The sequence below is a fragment of the Heloderma suspectum genome, chromosome 4, assembly GCF_057233095.1.
Source record: "Heloderma suspectum isolate Gila_16-S chromosome 4, 16-S_ref, whole genome shotgun sequence".
Taxonomy (NCBI): Eukaryota; Metazoa; Chordata; class Lepidosauria; order Squamata; family Helodermatidae; genus Heloderma; species Heloderma suspectum.
Window position 1 is genome coordinate 166,149,879 of NC_139461.1, and position 12,579 is coordinate 166,162,457.

A 12,579-nucleotide genomic window follows, 5' to 3' on the forward strand; every position below is an offset into this window, starting at 1 on the left:
CCCTGGAAAAAAGCCTGATGCTGGGAAGGATTTAAGGCAAAAGGAGAAGGGGACAGGACAGCAGAGGATGAGATGGCTAGATAGCATCACCGATGCAATGAATATGAACTTCAGCACACTCCGGGAGAGAGCGGAGGACAGGAAGGCCTGGCGTGCTGTGGTCCATGGGGTCACGAAGAGTCGGACACGACTGAACCACCGAACAACAACAAAATGGGAGGGGAATTCCTGGAGGAAAAGGCTATCGATGGCTACTAGTCCTGATGGCTATGTGCTACCTCCAGTACCAGAGGCAGTGAGCCTATGTTCACCAGTTGCTGGAGAACATGACTAGATAGACCCTTGGTCTGATCCAGCAGGGCTCTTCTTATGTTCTTACGACCAGCTACTTTTGTGTAATTTGTTCTTTTAAATACGTTTTTGAAAATGCCACACTCCTCCTTTCCCCGTTGGCAGGGTCATAAAAGCACGCTACACCGCGCAGTCCTCCAGGGGGCGCAAGTGCCACTCCGCGCTCTCAGTCCGCCTCAGACGTCAGGACGAGCCTTGGGCCCTGTTGGAAGGAGGCAGCCTCGGTCACGGCGCACAGCAGTCACGTGCTCGAGGCCACTGCGTGCGTGGTGAGGTCAGGCGCTGTTAGGCGCCGCCGGCTTGGCCACCCGCCCGCCATCTTGGCCCGCTGTGTGTGGGAGCGACTCGGGCGGTCTGTTCGGCCTCGGTAAGTGTGCTCTGAAGGCGGTGTTATGTGGGAATAGCGGTGGAGAAGGGAACGGGGAACGAAACGCCGATGCGGGTGACCGTTAAAAGCCCCGGCGGGAAGCGCGGATCACGGGCAGGTGGGTGGCCTGAGGCGAGGGCGGTGGGCCCCGGCCGGACTCGAGAGCGAGCGGGGCGACGGGGTGGGGGATGGAGGCGGAGTGAGAGAGGACCGGCCTTCCCGCAGCCTCTTCTTCCTGAATTGAGCTTTGGAGCCTAACGGGCGAGCTGGAAAAGGATCTGCGGCTGCCCATGCTGGTTTCTAGCTGGATTTGGCGGGCGAGCAGGAGGGACAAAAGGAGACGGGTGGGGGAGTGAAGGAATTGGAAACGCTATATATTTTTTTAACATCCGGTCTTTTTCGCTTTGAAGGTTCCGGCGCCGTTTCCTGACCCCCCTTTCTCCCCCTCACCCGCCAATTCTCAAGCCTCCGCGATGACTCTTTTTACCCTCGCCTTTCCCTTTCTCTTCCGGCGTGTCTCTTCCTCCAGATTCCTTCCTTCTGAGGAAAATGAGTAGCTTCTGTGACTAAGTTCGGCCTAGAGTAGTGTTGCTCAAAGCGGCAAATCCTATATGCAGACCTAATTTTGGAGTAAGCCCCCTCAACCACAGCAAGGCTTACTTCCGGGTAAATATGCAAAGGATCAGGCTGAAAATCATTATAGCTGGGGATTGACCCCATTGAATATAGTGGACTTGCTTCTAACTGTACTGGCAGGTAGGATAAAAGCCCACTTGAAGATGCATGAAGGATTGCATCCAGTTCAGATGTAACCAATTAAAACAGAGTGCACAGAGGGGAGGGCAGAGAGAATTCACAAGCGACAGGTTCATTTGTGTCGCATCAATGCAGTGTCTCTGTTAAATGAATGGTTATTGAGTGAGCAGTTGTTATATGGATAACAGAGTGCATCCAATTGTACCAAGAGGCCACTATCTTATATGATCACTGACATATGCTCTATTAATTGATCATGTTGGCCACCATTCCACCTACTTCAGGTGCAATTCAGGTAAAATGAAAGATACTTAAGTTCTGTTTGGAATGTTCTTGTTATCTTGACAGGACTGTCAACATATTTTATTTTGGGAGCTTTGATGTCTTCACTGTTGTATGTACCACCTTTTATTACTACCTTATGGTACTTAGGTAGTAGTAATGTATTTTTCTGTCTCTTACCTCATTTTCATAGCACTCGAGCTTTTTTTTTTTTTTTTTAACTAAAATAAGGCAGGTTTCTCTTCTTGAGCTGTCGCCTCACTGGGTAGAACTGTTCAAAGAAATAGTTAGCTCTAGCAGAGACTTATGGAACAATCATATGCGTGTTTAGACAGAAAAAAAGTTCTTCCAATTAAGTCTGCATTCCCCAGCCAGCGTGGGGCTTTTTTTCTGCCTAAACTTGCATAGGATCACACCCTTCAAAGACTTCCCTAAACTTCTCTCCAGTCTTAGCTTTTTGATTGTGCTTATTTTTTTCTTTGTAGTACACCAGCAGTGAGGTTACTTCCGAAGAGAGCTGCTGGTACTGTCTCCATCATGAAAAGTACTATGTTAAATCACATTATGTGGATCCTGTAAATGAGAGTATCAGGGACTTCACTTTTTCAGGTTCCAATTGCCCCTGAGAAAGAAAATTTTGTTTCTGAAATATGTTGGACTTGAATAAGTTTTGGCACATCTGAAAACAGTAAATATTTTAAGAACCATGGCACCTACATACAAACTTTGTAAATTATTTCACATTAAAGTAGTGAGAACTACACCAAGAAAATGCAAGCTCTGTGCTCAGAATAATTATTCAACTCAGTGTAGTATAGTCAAGTGTGCCAAAGTGTTACCAGTCCTGTGCTTTATTCTTACTATGTTTTATTCTGAATTTAGTATTTCAGTTGAGATTTTATTTTTTTGGCAAGGTGTGGTGACAAAAGTAAAGTGGCAACTGTGGTAAATGCTTGGTCAGAGGAAAATAACTAGAGACTGGGGGGGAGTCATGCAAGTCACAGAAATTCCATGTTTTGAGAACTGAAACTTAAGAGGCCTTTGCAGGCACAGCTCATGTCTTCAAATATCTTCGCAAACATGAGGAACTTAAAAAAAAGCAGGTATGAATCTTCAGATCTATATGACCTGCCATATTCTGTGTCAGGTACTATATTCTGTATAAAAGTCCACTGAGTGAGAACTACTTTGCTTTTGAGGTGCTGCAAGAATGTAAAACTGGGTGAATAAGCATGCCATTTAGCTAGCACACACTAAGATGGAAAATGGCTTTTTCCCAGGCTTGTGAACATGTGCTTGTTTGTGGACTCCTCCAAGAGTCCAAGCAGGAGTACATCTGTAAAATAGAAGAGAGTTGGTTATTTTTTTTCTTCCATGTCCCACAGATGACTACGTATGTGTTGTGGGCAGTTCACTAATTCTTATGGACTAGTAATTTCTTCAGACTTTTTTCCAGGGCTCTTTGCTCCTCAGAGAGACAGCAGGATTTGGGGCTGGTTTAGATAGAATGGTAAGAAAAATATTTACAATCCTCTTCCATACTTTAGAATTCTGGCTTATCTGGAATGGGCACGCATGCTTGATCACTCCTGTTTGACTCCTCCTGCCAGCAGGAGCTGCTAACTAAACCAGGAAGCCTCTGTCCATGATTTGTTTAGTGTTGCATCCAAACTGAGATCCCTGGCTTGTTCCTCTCCTAACCAGCCATAATCATAAGCCAGGGGTTGTTCCACTGGCAGGAGGAGCCAAGCAAAAGCAATCAAGCAGCATGCACCAGTATGCTTGCTTGTTCCAATCATCTTACTGTTACGTCTGAACCAGGCCATGCTGTCCAATCACAGATAGCCCTTGCATTATGCTGTCAGTGACGCGGTATTTTTTTTTCCTACCTCTGCCAGTAGCCAAATGTGGTCTGTGTTCTGTTCATATGAAGGAAAGATTTATTCTATTATTTTTTCCTTTAAAGCAGCTGGTTTGGGGCTCTGTAGTATGAAACCACTTTCAATTACCTACACAGTTGTTTCTTACAGGATTGGAACATCCTGTAAGAGAACATAGTTTCATTCTCTTCACTTGTTTTCTTTGACAAGGTGATGCAGGCAATTAACATGAATGGGTGGTAGTCATGTTAAATGACAATCATAGGAGAGGTTTCTCCATTCTTTTCCCTACATAGAGAGGATTCTGCAAAGTTCCTTTTGACCTACTGTTTTTGATCAACATTCTTGAATACTTAAATAAGAATATTTTCAAAGAAGTATTTTCCCTGGAATCCTCTGCACATTTTGCATGCATTTTAGCTTTTATTGAAGGAGATTTGACTTAATCCTGAGAAAATTAGATGTGATGTGTCACCAGTGGAAGCTTTTAAAAAGTCGCAGTGGCATTTTCTGGCTGATGGTGAGTGTGTGTGTATGAGTATATGTGTTTGAATTGGCGCGTGTGTGAAAGAAGGTGTAGGGTGATCCCACCCCTTCTTGCAAAGGGGGAGCACATACCCCTGGCATGTGGCCTCCTGATGGTTTTATGAAAAAGAATGTGGCCTTTGGACTGAAAAAGGTTCCCCATCACTGCAGCAAGCAGAACTATGTCTTATTGTTGAATTGCACTTCTGAATGTAGCATTATGACTTCTAATGCTTTTCTACTTAGATTACCCTATAGTGGAATCACTACCGTACAGATATTTTTCTTGTTGCCTCAACTTGTTTACCAGGGCCCCATCTATATGGCATCGCTTTGACCCCCCATCCCATCGCAACCGCATAGCAATGCGGCTTCAAGTCAATACGACCCGCGATACACTTGCAGTGTACTGCGCGCTTCCCTAAGACTCACCGTGCCCTTCTCATTTTTTGCCACTATACTGAAATGTGCAGCTGTGCAGTCCCATGAGTGTATGGGTGCGACACTTCAGTGGTTGTTTTATATTTGAGGGACTCTGCTGTGTCTTTCTGACCCTGTTTTAGGTTAAAAAAAATTGGGTGTTTTGTGCTCCTTCATATCCGCACCATCAGTTTGTTAGTACCCCAGCCTAAGACTCGCAATGGTTCGCACTCACAAGCATCAGCACTACATGCCTAGCCATCATTCCGAAATGGTGCCCAGAGCGATGTTATTCCTCCCCCAAGACTCTCCCCTGCCCTTGGGTACTGAGTCCAAAAGCAACCGTTGCAAAGATATGAAGCTGCAAAAATGTGCAAAAGTGTGATTAAATAAATGAAAACGCTCCTCTGTGCCTATGTAACTGTGCAGCTGCGAAGGGATGGGGGGAGCAAAGGGGCGTTACAGAGTGACGCAGGCACTACGCAGACCTACAACATGCCCATTGTAAGATGCGAAGTCAGTTTGGGGAAGGAACAAATGGCCTGCAACCACAGGGGGAACCCACAGCAACCCCCCCCCCCCCCAAATGCAGTAAACGACTCCTTGGAACTCCACTTTTTCCAGGCAAAAACCACGGATGGCTGTTAAGTTGTGACTGTCATCTATCACAAGGGGCCCTGCCTTGCACCCGCCCCAGAGTAAAAGACCGGTGTATATCCTATCATCAGTACACATTTCAGACAACCAGTTACAAGTACTCTTCTGCTTTAGCATTAAGCTTTACTTCTGCATTCGTGAATTGTTGAAGAACATTGTTACCTTAACAGATAAAGAAGGGGAATTCCTAAATTTAGAAATCTTAGCTTAAATTTCTGTTAACAAGAAATGTGCAGTGAATCACAGCCAAGATTTCAGTCTTCACAATGCTTTAGAATCATAGAATAGTAGGTTTGGAAGGGGCCTACAAGGCCATTGAGTCCAACCCCCTGCTCAATGCAGGAATCCAAGGCAGATCATCCCTGACAGATGACTGTCCAGCCTCGTCTTGAAGGCCTCCAGTGTGGGAGAGCCCACCACCTCCCTAGGTAATTGGTTCCATTGTCGTATTCTCTAACAGTCAGGAAGTTTTTCCTGATGTTCAGCTGGAATCTGGCTTCCTGTAACTTGAGCCCATTATTCTGTGTCCTGCACTCTGGGATGATTGAGAAGAAATCCTGGCCTTCCTCTCTGTGACAACCTTTCAAGTCCTTGAAGAGCGCTATCCTATCTCCCCTCAGTCTTCTCAAGGCTAAACATGCCCAGTTCTTTCAGTCTCTCTTCATAGGGCTTTGTTTCCAGTCCCCTGATCATCCTTGTTGCCCTCCTCTGAACCCTCTCCAGTTTGTCTGCATCCTTCTTAAAGTGTGGTGCCCAGAACTGGACACAGTACTCCAGATGAGGCCCAACCAGTGCTGAGTAGAGGGGAACTAGTAGTTCCCGGGAATTGGAAGCTATGCTTCTGTTAATGCAGCCCCAAATAGATTTGGCCTTTTTTGCAACCACATCCCATTGTTGGCTCATATTCAGCTTGTGATCGACAACAATTCCAAGATCCTTCTCGCTTGTAGTGTGGTTGAGCCACGTATCCCCCATCTTGTAACTGTGCATTTGGTTTCCTTTTCTTAGGTGCAGAACTTGGCATTTATCCCTATTAAATGTCATTCTGTTTTTTTTCTGCCCTCCAGTCTATCCAGATCACTTTGAATTTTGTTTCTGTTTTCCAAAGTATTAGCTATCCTGCCCAATTTTGTGTCATCTGCAAATTTGGCCAGCATTCCCTGCACCACCTCCTCCAAGTCATTAATAAAAATGTTGAAGAGCACTAGTCCCAGGACTGAGCCCTGTGGTACCCCGCTCGTGACCTCTCCCTAGTTGGAGAAGGTCCCATTGATAAGCACTCTTTAAATCTGATTCTGTAGCCAACTGTGGATCCACCGGATCATTGTTTCATCTAGCCCACTTTGAGCTAGTTTACTCATCAGGATATCATGGGGCACTTTGTCGAAAGCTTTGCTGAAGTCGAGGTATATGATGTCTACAGCATTCCCACAGTCCACAAGAGAGGTTACTTGATCAAAAAATTAGATCAGATTCACCTTTGTTCTTGACAAATCCATGTTGGCTTCAAGTAATCACTGCATTGTTTTCGAGGTGCTTATAGTTGAATTGCTTTATCATCTGCTCCAGAATTTTCCCAGGGATGGGAAACAATGTGATTCAATTCGTGAACAGTTTCAGAGTTCATATAGATGTTAGTGTATGAAAGTGACAATAGTACTTGAGTGCTAATGTCAGAATACAAGGTCCATGCATATTGCATCAAATACAAATGGGGGCATGAATGCTTAAATTGTTGCTTTCCTCTTTAAAATCCGCTCAAGCAACAAAAGCCTGCAGTTGATCAGGCAATCTATGGTTGTCTTTTCTCCCTCACCAGCTAGTGGGAGAGATGAAAGAGTAAGCATTGGCCTGCACTTCTGTAGCCAAGGAATGGAGTGAGGCTGCTAGATGCTCTCCCTTTCTTTAATAGGGAGATCCAGATCCCTCAGTAGTCATCAGCCTGGCAAATGCTTAAAGGCTCACTGACTGCTGCCTCTTTCTATCTTGTTTTCTGTACCAGCAGAAAGAAATAGAACAAACAGTAATATATTGCAATGTGGTATATATTGATAAGAGTTTTTTTACTCGGAAGTACTAATGTGTTAACCTGGAACTAACTGACTTCCCCGGATGGTAACCCCCCCCCCCCCCGCAAATACTGTGCCAACTGTCCTTGATTAAGTACTCCAAACACAAGTAATGGAAATCTATTTTGTTTCTCATTTCCTACGATTTGGTCAAACTATGAATAATTCAGCAATCGCTGATATAAACGTTCTGTTACCTGGCATATCTTGACAGTCACAAACATTTATTTGTCTCTCTAGTTTGTGCTTACATACCACTTGGAACCATTAACAGTCAACATTTGACTCCTGACACCACATACAGCTTTTGCCTCTTTGCAGTGAATAATTTCAACCACAAATGGGTGGCTGTACATTTATTTATTGTATTTATTTAAAACATTTATTGGCTGCCTTTCAGGGCAGAAGCCCTCCCAAGGTGTCTCACAGCAACAAAATACATAAAAATAGTTAAAATATTAAAAGTGATAAAAACATAAAAACAACAATAAAAGTCAACAATAAATCCAGCCACAATGTTAACAGCAGTAACAGCAACAACAGCAGTCATATCAAGAGAAGGCCAAGGTAAAATATGTTTTCAAGGCCTTCTTAAAAGTCTGCAGTGATGAAGCATGGTGGACCTCTGATGGCAGCTTGTTCCAAAGGTGTGGGGCCACTGCAGAGAAGGCCCCCCTCACATGTGATCACCCACCTGACTGCTCTCATGGGTGGGCAAATGAGAAGGACCTCTCTTTCTGATCTTAAAAGTGCGGGCACCTGATATGGGTGAAGGTGGTCCTTCAAGTAACTTGGCCCCAAACCATTTAAGGCTTTAAAGGTCAAAACCAGCACTTTGAATTGGGCTCAGAAACACACTAGTAACACATCTGGCACAGTATAGGTGTTATGTGATCAAATCAGCTCACCCCCACCAATACTCGAGTGCCTGCATTCCACACAAGCTGGAGTTTCTGAACCATCTTCAAAGTCAGCCCCATGTATAGCGCATTACAGTAGTCCAGCCTGGACATCATTAGTGCACGGATAACTGAGGCAAGGTCCGTCCTCTCCAGATAGGGCCACAGTTGGTGTACCAGCCTAAGCTGGTCAAAAGCACTCCTGGGCACTGCAGCCACCTGGGCTTCCCCAGTTAGCTCAGAGTCCAGGAGGACTCCCAGACTGCACACTTGGTCTTTCAGGGGGAGTGCAACCCCATCTAAGACCAGTTGTAAACCTCCGTCCAAAGTACTTGATTTCCCAGCCAAGTACTTCTCTCTTGTCTAGATTAAGTTTCAGCTTGTTCACCCTCATCCATCCCAAAGCAGCCTCCAGACACTGGTTCAAGAGTTCTACAGCCTCCCTGCAATGTGCAGATGGAAACGAGAGGTAGAGCTGAGTATCATCTGCATACTGATCACATTTCAGCCCAAACCTCCTGATGACTTCCCCTAGCGGTTTCATGTAGATGTTAAAAAGCATGAGGGACAAGATAGAACCTTGCAGCACCCCACAGGCTAATGGCCATGGGGTGGAACTGAAGTCCCCCAGCACCACCTTCTGGGGGACCAGAACCACTTTAAAACTGTGCCTCCCAAATCCAATCCAGGTAAACGATCCAGAAGGATACCATAGTCGATGGTATTGAAAGCTGCTGAGAGGTCCAGAAGAACCAACAGGGTTGCACTCCCCGCATCCATTCCCCAGCATAAGTCATCAGCCAGGGCTGTTTCCGTCCCATAACCAGGCTTGAAACTTGATTGGAATGGATCTACATAATCAGTTTCATCGAAAACGGCTTGGAATTGTGTAAAGGTTTTGAACCTTGGCTCTTACCCCAGAAAAATGTCTCATGTGAACACCATGCACAGAAACAAAAATATTTCCCTGGAGTATGTGAACCTACCCTAGAGTGCATGAATACAGATATATGTTCAAGAAAAGTCTGTGCTAGGTACAAGTAGTTGGCATTATATAATTTACATTTGTCCAATTTCTCTCAAGTTAATTTGGATATTTTGCCAGTGAAATTGGCATCTGTGGTTAATATTGGGGCATTTACATCCCTGCCAATTCCCATCCGCAAGTGGTGGGTCCCACATTCTGTTGTGCAAGTGGGACCCATTTCTCATGTAAAGTGGATTTAGCACTTCCTAGAGGAAGTCCTGAAACAAACAGAAACACTTGTTTTTGGAAGGAGGCAGGTCGGCGGAGCTCCCTTATTCAAGCGTGGCGACCTGCCTTCTTCCAGAAACAAGTGTTTCTGCTCCTTTCGGGTTGCCTCCAGAAGCGCCATATTGCCATTGCACAAGCAGGATGCAGGAGAATCAGCAAAGGCATAAGTGCCCCATTGGATACTGGCCCAGACTTTCATCTGAATATTTAGTCTCTCTGAATTCTCAGCAGTCAATGCCAATTTCACTGGCAAACTCTCCAAATTAACTTTTGACATGGAAATAAGACATTTTTAAATGATGCAAAGCCAAGATGTCTGATGCCTCCTGAAGACCACTTTCTTCATAATTGTCATTTAAAAAAATTAAGGTGAACTTCTTAGAACATAATTTGGTACCAATTATGATTACAGAATGGTGAAAAGTTTGTTTGTCTTTAAGTAGTTGTTTGCTCAGAGAAATATAGTAGCAAACAAAGGAATATGGAAGGATATGGTACAATAACATCCTAGCTAGTGATGTGGGCTTTCTGGAAACCTTAAATTGGATTTTCTATTCAGAAAAAATTCCACTGCTCTAGATTTATAGAGGTACAATTTAACATGTTTATCTGAGGTGTGTTATGTCACAATATTTCATATAATAGAAATATCTGAAGAGTTTTTCTATAGGCAGAAGTAGTTGAACTGAAATATTTGGTTGCGGGGAAATCACTAAAGAGTGTGTTTTAAATGTTAAAACATTTGGAAATTATTTTTATTGGAATACTTGGAAATATTTCAAGACATGACAACTCAATAGCATGAATTTCCCTTACATTGTGTAGATTTTAAGGGCGGAAAATGAAAACACTGAAAACTGTTAACGTGCTAAGGGAGCATTCCTATGTTCTCTGGGAGGGTGGCTGAGGAGTAAAAGATGCTGTGGATGCAAACTCCTTCACTATGGGCAGAGAGGGGGGTCCACAGGCAGAGGCCTCCCCAGCATGATGGTGGGAAGCTTTGCCACCGTCACTGCTCAAATGGCAGTGGGCCAGGATCTTATGCCACCCCCCAAAAAAAAACACAAGCTGGCATAGTTTGTTGTTCAGTCGTGTCCGATTCTTCGTGACCCCATGGACCATAGCATGCCAGGCCTTCCTGTCCTGCGCTCTCTCCCAGAGCATGCTCAAGTTCATATTCATTGCATCGGTGATGCTATCTAGCCATCTCATCCTCTGCCGTCCTCTTCTCCTTTTGCCTTCAGTCTTTCCCAGCATCAGGGTCTTTTCCAGAGAGTTTTCTCTTCGCATTAGGTGGCCAAAATATTGGAGCTTCAGCTTCAGTATCTGTCCTTCCAGTGAGCAGTCAGGGTTGATTTCCTTTAGGATTGACTGATTTTACCTCCTTGCAGTCCAGGGGACTCGTAAGAGTCTTCTCCAGAACCACAGTTCGAAAGCATCAATTCTTCAGTGCTCAGCCTTCCTCATAGTCCAGCTCTCACAGCCATGCATTACTACTGGGGAAACCTTAGCTTTGATTAGACAGACCTTTGTCGGCAAGGTGATGTCTCTGCTTCTTACTATGCTGTCTAGGTTTGCCATAGCTTTCCTCCCAAGGAGCAAGCGACTTTGAATTTCATGGCTACAGTCACCGTCTGCGGTGATCTTGGAGCCCAAGAAAGTAAAATCTGTCTACTTCCATTTCTTCCCCTTCTATCTGCCAGGAAGTGATGGGGCCAGATGCCATGATCTTCGTTTTTTTAATGTTGAGTTTCAAACCAGCTTTTGCACTCTCCTCTTTCATCCTCAACAAGAGACTCTTTAGATCCTCTTTGCTTTCTGCCATTAGGGTGGTATCGTCTGCATATCAGAGGTTGTTGATAATTCTCCCAGCAATCTTAATTCCGACCTCTGATTCATCCAACCCGGCATTTCTCATGATGTACTCTGCATATAAGTTAAATAAGCAGGGTGACAATATGCAGCCTTGTCGTACTCCTTTCCCAATTTTGAACCACTCGGTTGTTCCATGTCTGGTTCTTACTGTTGCTTCTTGACCCTCGTACAGGTTTCTCAGGAGACAGGTAAGGTGGTCTGGTACTCCCATCACTTTAAGAATTTGCCACAGTTTGTTGTGATTCACACAATCGAAGGCTTTAGTGTAGTCAATGAAGCAGAAATAGACGTTTTTCTGGAATTCTCTTGCTTTCTCCATGATGCAGCGAATGTTGGCGATTTGATCTCTAGTTCCTCTGCCTCTTCGAAACCCAGCTTGTACTTCCGGTAGTTCTCGGTTCGCATACTGCTGAAGCCTAGCTTGTAGGATTTTGAGCATCACCTTGCTGGCATGTGAAATGAGCGCAATTGTGCGGTAGTTTGAACACTCTTTGGCATTGCCCTTCTTTGGAATTGGAATGTAAACTGACCTTTTCCAGTCTTGCGGCCATTGTTGAGTGTTCCAAATTTGTTGGCATATTGAATGCAGCACTTTAACAGCATCATCTTTTAGGATTTTAAATAGCTCAGCTGGAATACTGTCATCTCCGCTAGCTTTGTTGTTAGTAATGCTTGCTAAGGCCCACTTGACTTCACTCTCGAGGATGTCCAGCTCAAGTTCAGTGACCGCACTATCATGGCTATCAGGGACATTCAGATCTTTCCTGTATAGTTCTTCTGTGTATTCTTGCCACCTCTTCTTAATCTCATCTGCTTCTGTTAGGTCCCTGCCTTCTTTGTCCTTTATCATGCCCATCTTTGCACAAAACGTTCCCTTGAGATCTCCGATTTTCCTGAAGAGATCTCTAGTCTTTCCCATTCTGTTGTTTTCCTCGATTTCTTTGCATTGTTCATTTAAGAAGGCCTTCTTGTCTCTCCTTGCTATTCTCTGAAACTCTGCATTCAGTTGGCTATATCTTCCCCTTTCTCCCTTGCTTTTCGCTTCCCTTCTTTCGTGAGCTACTTGTAAAGCCTCATCAGACAGCCACTTGGCTTTCTTGCATTTCTTTTTCTTTGGGATGGATTTCGTTGCTGCCTCCTGAACAGTGTTACGGACCTCCGTCCATAGTTCCTCAGGCACTCTGTCTATCAGGTCTAATCCCTGAAATCTACTCCTCACCTCCACTGTATATTCATCAGGGAT

The 12,579-nt window shown here is 44.5% G+C and overlaps 1 protein-coding gene across 28 annotated transcripts in view; it reads left to right on the plus strand.

Moving 5' to 3' along the window:
* The first annotated feature begins 632 nt into the window (after positions 1 to 632).
* Positions 633 to 12,579, plus strand: part of PRRC2C (proline rich coiled-coil 2C) — a 90,781-nt gene continuing 78,834 nt past the window's right edge. For all 28 annotated transcript variants that reach the window (XM_084851094.1, XM_084851109.1, XM_084851098.1 and 25 more), the window contains exon 1: positions 633 to 718. The gene's annotated coding sequence lies outside the window, so the exon portion shown is untranslated. The remainder of the gene's footprint in view (positions 719 to 12,579) is intronic.